Genomic DNA, 8,213 nt, shown 5'->3' on the forward strand with positions numbered 1-8,213 from the left:
CGCCTGTGTTTCTGGGCTTGCCATTTTTAGCAATGTAATAGTCTAGGTTAACCTTTGTAACCCGTTTTGAAATAATAGAAGTGTATTATTTGAGTATTATGTGTTTTGTGCTTAACTGCTTAATTATGTGGTTTGATTAATTAAGAATAAAAATAAGCATCAAAATTTAAGTGTAAAATAAACTTGATATCTTTAGATAATGTTGTAGTAGTTGAAACAAGGTTTCCGAAGATATAAAGAATGCCGAAATCCGAGTTATAACGAGGAAGTTATGACCTGTCGAAGTTTCGCGACAGAACCGACACCGTTGAATGACGTAAAAAGTGAAATTTACGTTAGAGCGATATTTAGCCTTAGTGATCTAAACGAGAATCGAAGATCTCGTTGTTAGTATCAAAGCGATAAAAAGTTAGGAAAGAACGGACGTCAAACGAAGAAGTTATGAATTTATAACGAAATTTTCTGTCCCGGCCTATTAAAAATAAATAATAAAAATAAAGTCAAAATTAGCTGACGGAGTCTAAACGAAAGTTGTAGAGCGTAGTCTCACCTTCGCGTGGATATAAAGAACGTCGAAAACGGAGTTCGTATGAAGAAGATATGAATTTTCGAAGTTTATTAAATAATTAATAATTAAATTTAATTATTAAATCCGGCCTTATCCGAAGGCGAGTCACCGGACTCATTCGGAGTACGCCCCGCGTACAGCGAAGAGTATCGACACTCGCACTCGAGGACTTCGGATGACGCATGTGCTTACGATTTTGGAGCAGTACGGCCCGCGTACTGGGAGGTTCCAGCCTCCTATAAATAGGATGCGAGGTTGCCGAGTTTCTTTGCTATTTTTCTCTCTTTTCTCTCCCGTTTTGCATCGATTTGCATGCCAGAAGTACCCCGAAGCCCCGGTAATATTCCCGAGTCCCGAAGCAAGTCCCGAGATCCTGAAGATCACGAGAAGTGCGGTTTCCGAGCCGAAGCTCTGCCCACGAGAAGTTCGATTTTTGTAGAGATCTTCCAGATCTGTTGAGGATTACTACTTTTGCAAGTCGTAGTGCTGTCCGATCATCTTCTGATCAAGTGAGTGTATACTACCTTTCATAAACACGATAATAATACAAGTATGATTTGAGTGTATTAAGTATATTGTTGTTTATATGTGTGGTTACTTTCTTCTAACGCATAATTATTAAGTATTTTATACGAAATACGTGTTATGTGTATATTTTGTTGTTATGTGTGTGAATGAATATTCACTTTCTTCTATCTTATAGATTTGATTATTTCTCTATGAAATACGTATTATGTGTGTGTGCCTCATCTGTTATGTGGAAAATGTATTGATTGAGCATGCTATACAGGTTTTGAGAATATGTATAAAAATGTATGTTTTATCTACTAATATGTTGGGTAGAACATGGGTAGATAGTTGGTGTGTAAAAAACAGATGAGAGGCCTCGATGTTGTTTTGATCCAGTCATCTAACGGAATTTAGATGACGACCACAGACTTTTCTAGACATTCCAGTGGAACGCTAGTAGGCTCATAACCTGTAGGTGTTAATGAACTTGGGTGTTCATTCGCTGTATTCCATCCCCCTCATGGTTGCCTTATTTGACTTATGTTGTTGAGGAACCCCCAAAGCATGTGTTGTCACCCCGATGAAATATTCTTAAACTAGGTCCCTTGTGTTAGTTATTTTAGGGACATAAAGTGAGAATAACGGGAATGGGTAATTGGGTTATTGTTGGTTGATAATAATTAATTTAATTATTTATTGTGGGTTGAAAACCCTATATGCTCACCAGGCTCCCAAGCATAACCCACTCAGTTTTATTTGTATTACAGGAAGTGGCGCAAGGGCGTAAGAAGGATAACCATCAAGTTGTTTTGTTTACAAGTCTGTATATGTATATATTTGTTGAATGACTTGTAATGTTATCGTTTATGCTTATTGGTCTGTATCAGAACATGACACCCTGAGTTTTGATTATTAATGAAAATACATTTCTTTTATGAAATGCTTTGGTAAACATTGTTTTATCATGTTTTGTTTTTGGGAACAAATTCCGCAACTCTTTCAAATCAAAAGGATTTACTCTGAAATTATTTTAAAAGCATAAATGAAAATCGGTCTTTCCTGGCCAAGATTTTGGGGATGTCACAATCATTGGTGTGGTGATACTGATTTAAAAGATATTTATTCTAATCTTTATGCAATTGATAAAAAGAATGATTGTTTTTTGGAAGAAAGAGTCAATATTATGCATGGACAAATTTCATTTTTTTTTCTTGGTATCGAGTTAGGCAGCCTAGAGGTGGAAGGGAAAGACATCAACTTCTGAAAATTTCGGATCAGATTGTTGTTTTTAGGTTTCATGCTGGATATGATAGGTGGATTTGGTAGGTAATAGTGGAGGTGTGTTTTCGGTAAAAGCTTTAAGAGATATGATGGCAAAATTGTAACAACCGAAACATGGAGGTACTCAATTTCCTGAATTTCTAACCTTTTGGAAGAGGGTCACGATGTGAGATATGGTGATCACGTCGTGAGTGACCGCTGACTTGTTGACCTACATTTTCGAGTCTCACAATGTGAGGTATGAATCCACACGACGTGAGAACGACCTGATGAACCAAAACCCTAATTTCCAAGTATTTAATGGAATGATAGGCCTAGGGTTGCCCACCGTCAACCTTCCTCACTCTCTAGCCTCCTGAAAACCCTAATCTTGACTTTTTTGAGGTCTTAACCATTTTGGTGACCTTGAAGAACTTCTTTGGTGGTCTTTGGCTCATTAAAGTGGAAGAAGACTTTTGTGGAGCATTCTTTTGGCAATCCAACTTCTATCTCACATTCTTGTTGAGCTTTTGGAACTTTGTAAGTCATAAAGCTCGGGCCTTTTTAGCTCTTGCTTGCTAGATCTAGGTTTTAAGCTCCTTTTGCATGGTTGAATTGGATAGCATGCATGGGATCCATAAAGTTGGCAACTTTATGGATCATTGAGACAACTTCTATATTATAAACTTTGGATCTGAGTTTTAGAGTTGGTTTTAGACTCCAAGCATGAGTCTTGATCTCATTTTCCCTTTTTTGACCTAGTGGGTGTTTAAGTCATGCATTGGACATGCATGACTAAAAAGCTACGATTTTTATTATCCTTTGAGTGAGTGAAGACCCTCTAGAAAGTCCCAAGAAGTGGCTTAAAGGAAAAAAGAGCTTAATGTTCATAGTTGGCCAAGGCAACACTCACGACGTGAGGATGAGCCTGCCACGTCGTGAGAATGCATGCCATCCGCGACTATTTTGTATGGTTTAGGTCACGATGTGATGATGGTTGGAATCGAGACTAGGCGAGTTGATTGGATGAGTTGACCCGTTAAGTTGGGATCGAGTCGAGTTTATACTTACGACATGACCATGAGTTGGTCACGATGTGAGGGTCAGTTGTTGAAGCTTGGACTGTTGACTTTAGGCCATTTTGGAACTTTTGGGCCTATAATGGGCCTTAAGATTCTCTATTTGGGCCATTAGTGGGCCTAGTTTGGGCTTAGGTCATTGTTGGGCCTTCTAAATTATGGGCTTAACCTCAGTTAGTAACTAGGGTTGGTATTAATTGTGTTCAGTGTAAGGAGTTGTTGTGCAACAGACTCGGATGTGAGATTTGTTATCTTCTGATTGAGGTGAGTCTTTTCACAGTACTTGTGGGTCGAAGGCACCAATATCGGTCCATTGGATCATGTTATAGAATACTAGTTGTCTTTGTGACTCTTGTATGTATTATATGTGTTTGTATGTATATCGGGTGGGGCCTAATGGTGGGAGGGGCCCATTGTTCTGGGTAGGGCCCAATGGTGGGCGGGGCCCATTATATATATAGTATGTGGTATTTTGGGGAACTCATTAAGCTTTGAGCTTACGATTTTTAGTTTATGTTTTAGGAACTTCAGGTTCGAAGGGGGAAAGCTCGAGATGATTGCATCACACACACTATGATTCTTCCTCCTTATCGACTCTTATGTATTTTGGATGATTATTGATACACTATGACTATCTTATGGGTTTGATTATCACGTTTGGTTGATGTTTATTTAATATAAAAGCAAAAAATTTGGTTATGGGTTTTTGAGACGTTACAAAAACAGTCCAATAACATGAATTTGGAATCTTTCAATTGGGTAAAATGGGCTCCTCTAAAAATCAATTGTTTTGTTTGGAGATTAATCAAAAAACAGAATTCCTACTTTCTTGAACTTAATTATGTGTGGGATTAATGTCTCCTCTACCTTATGTCCTTTTTGCAAAGATACCGATAAAAGCATTGATCACATCTTTTTTTCTAGTTCTTTTGATATGGTTATGTGGAGATAGTTGTTGAATTAGCCAACCCTTCTTTTGATATGGTTATGGATATGCTCAAATATGTTGCGGGGAGTAAAAAGATCAAGAAGCTACGATTTTTCTCTTGTCTACACTAATCTCTTGATGATATGGAAGACCAGGAATGCGATTATTTTCATAAATGAAAGACGGACGATGATAATTACAACTAATGATATTAGTTAAATTAGTTTTAATTGGATCAAACATAAGTATAATTATAATTCTATTGTTTGGCATTATTGGAACTCCTTCTCTACCTGAGACTGTTTCTTGTAACTTGGCTTGAGCTACTGGCTTATGTTGTAGTTGTTTGTTTGCTTTTGTGTTTTAATGAGATGCCCGCCATTATATATATATATATATATATATATATATATATATATATATATATATATATATATATATATATATATATATATATATATATATATATATATTAGCCGTTACCCGCGCACAGCGGCGGGGACAAATAGCTTCTTTCAATGATATTTTTTAAAGAAAAATGTTATGTTCCAAAAGAAAGTTCATGTCGTGGGTAAGAGGAAGGGCGGTAGTCGTGATAGTGGTTGGTTGAAGGCGGAAGGAGGCAGAGCGGCTGTGGTGGTGGTGGTTATATTGTCTTGGTTACTGGTTAGGGTTCTTCGAGAGAGTGTGCGTATATTTCTTACTTTGAAGGGATTACGAAGATAGATATTATGAGATGGCTTGTTACCAATGTGAGAGAAGAGATTTTCTATAAATTGTTGACATTGACCGCTTCAAATGGCTGAAGTGTTGAGATTGACGGGTTTAATTTGCAAATGAATTCTTCTATTAATTTGATACGAGATTTTTAGGGGATAAATGATAAGGTTAAAATTTTAATATTATTATATTATAAATGGGTTGTACTTCAAGTTTAATAGTTTGGACGTCTTAAAAAAATAATATTATTATATTCAATCTATTTATAGAAATAGTTAGATTTCTTTTATAAGTAGTAAAGATATATATATATATATATATATATATATATATATATATATATATATATATATATATATATATGGGAAAAGTGAATATACCCTCAAGGGTATATAAGCTTAGGTACCCAAACTCACTATGCTACGTCGTTTTGTATCATATAATACGTTCTAATTATCCAATGTTCTTATAATTTAATTTCTAACTTGATTTACATCCAAAATTTTTATAATTTACACATTTATCTTCTTCTTACATAATTTCCATTTTCAACTACAATATATATAGCCTAATCGGTATTCGACAAAAAGATGTGATGTAAGATAATGATAATAGTGAAATGTCGAATATCTTGAAAGAAAATCAAGTTAGGGTTGTAGTTTAACAATATTATAATGAATATATCAAACAAAACGACGTATTATGGTGGGTTTGGGTACCTAAGCTTATATACCCTTAAGGGTATATTCACTTTTCCCTATATATATATATATATATATATATATATATATATATATATATATATATATATATATATATATATATATATATATATATATATATATATATATATATATATATATATATATATATATATATATATATATATATATACATTTACATGATTTTTAAAGGCAACTGAATAAATTGTATAATAAGATGTTGTTTTTACTGACTGAAATATCTTACATTGAAAGTTTTATTTTTATTTTAAAATAAAAGTTTTAACTTTTAACATCGTAGTTTTGAATGAGTTTTCTTAATTTAGATTTTTTTTTAAAACTGCGAGCTTAAACTCATAAAAGCTCGTGTCCTAATAAAATTTTCATTGTTACTAATAAATAAATTTATATGTTTGAACTTTGAAATACAAATTTACCTGATGTGAAAAATTGTTTTAACTTTGAAAAAAAAAATGAAAATATATAATAACACTTGAATGAAGCCAATATATTAATTTTAAATACAATAAAATTGGAGAGTGTGTCCTGTTATTTTTTTGGATAAATAATTAATTTTTTTTGTTGGACATTATAAGTACTTATAATAAATATATTAATCGTGGAACTAAAAATCAGCATGTTGCTAGGTCAAACTAGGCTCGTGAAAAATATTTAAATGGATAAAACGTTTGCATTAAATTTCAAAATTAAAATCTTCACATAAATCATGTCGATCAAGAGACTTTGAACAATTGAAATTGGACAGGAAAAAAAGATGAAAAACATATAGTAATTTATATAACTTAAAACCCGTTTCTCCTCAAAAACATATAATCAAGAAAGAAAACTAAAATATAGAATAGTTATTGGTTTTAAACTCGTAACAAATTAATCGTATACAACAAAAGTGTAACCAGATAAAATGTGAAACGTTGCACCCAATTTCATACGAATCCAAATTAATAATTAATGAAGATGCAAGAAAAATACAAAGAGAAGTCATGGTTGGTTTCTAACAATTGTTTGGACGTGCATGAATTACTAGACGTGAGTACAAAAAGAATTCACATGCAAACATTGGTAGTGATTCTTGAAACTTCTTTGAGAAAATATTATCTAATTCTATAGTTACCAATTAAATTAAAATAATATTAATGTAATTAACGGCTAATTATATTTATTAAATAAAACTATGAAAAATAAATTATTAGATAGAGTAGAATATAAACCAATACCTTCTCCAAGACTTCAAGTAGAGAATCCATGGTAGAAGGGCAAATATGTAATTTAACATCAACCCAATAGACTATTTAAACCTCCTTTCACAGTTTCACTGCATCAAAACGTCCAAATTATTTTCATTAAAGAAAATGAAATTCCAAATTCGCTCCACCATTTTCTTCTTCTTCCTGTCAACCACCTTACTGACTCTAACCACCGCCGGCAACTCTTTCCCACCAACATCCAACGACACCGATTTCATCCGTACAAGCTGCAGAACCACTTTATACCCGCAAATATGTTACACCTCTCTCTCCGGCTACTCTAGCGCCGTCCAACAAGACCCCGGCCGCCTTGCTAGGGTGGCAATCGGCGTCACTCTCTCAAAAGCCACTCATATGGCTAGATACGTCTCCAACATATCCCGGAAAGCCGACTACGCCGGCATTCCAAGAGTCGCCGCTGCCGTACACGATTGTTTCTCGGTGTTCGGAGACGCGGTGGACGAAATTCGCGGGTCGCTCCGACAAATGAGGCGGCTGAATGGGAGTGGGGAGTCGCTGCGGTTCCAGCTGAGCAACGTGCAGACGTGGATGAGTGCGGCTTTGACGAATGAGGAAACTTGTACGGACGGGTTTGAGGACGTGCCGGACGGCGGACTGAAGGCGGACGTCTGTGGCCGGGCGGTGAAGGTGAAGGAGGTAACGAGTAACGCCTTGGCGTTAGTTAACGGTTTTGCGAATACAATACAAGCTCCATGAATCTTGGTTGATTACAAACGGTTGTTTGACGGATACCGTTAAAACTTTTTATGTCACTTGTGTGAAACAGAGGTTTGTATTTTGACGGTAAAAGTCAAAATGTAATTAATTAAATTATGTTTTAACAATTTTTGGTATGTATTTTTCTAGTTAAAATTTACATTAGTTTTATATTTTAATGAATTATTTAGATTTAAGATGTTATGATAAATAGATAACAAAATAGTAATTTTATACAAATGATGTTTTTTTTTGTCTCGTTGATTTCATAAAAACCAATTTTTTTTACGTTTTTTAAGTTTAAACCATTTTTTTGCTAGTTAAACCAACAACCTTTGAAGAGTGGGCTTATACAGGAGAAGAGAGATCTTCTCTCTTTCATGTGCTTTAGGAAGGGAGTGACTTTCGGGATCATTTAAAGATAATGAAAAACGATATATTTGC

The 8,213-nt window shown here is 34.4% G+C and overlaps 1 pseudogene; it reads left to right on the forward strand.

Annotated features, from left to right (window-relative positions):
• Nucleotides 1-7,106: 7,106 nt before the first annotated feature.
• LOC145041276 (pectinesterase inhibitor 7 pseudogene) lies at nt 7,107-7,966 on the forward strand (annotated as a pseudogene).
• The last annotated feature ends 247 nt before the right edge of the window (nt 7,967-8,213 follow it).

The sequence above is a fragment of the Lactuca saligna genome, chromosome 4 (assembly GCF_052625555.1).
Source record: "Lactuca saligna cultivar CGN05327 chromosome 4, ASM5262555v1, whole genome shotgun sequence".
In the NCBI taxonomy this organism is placed as follows: domain Eukaryota; kingdom Viridiplantae; phylum Streptophyta; class Magnoliopsida; order Asterales; family Asteraceae; genus Lactuca; species Lactuca saligna.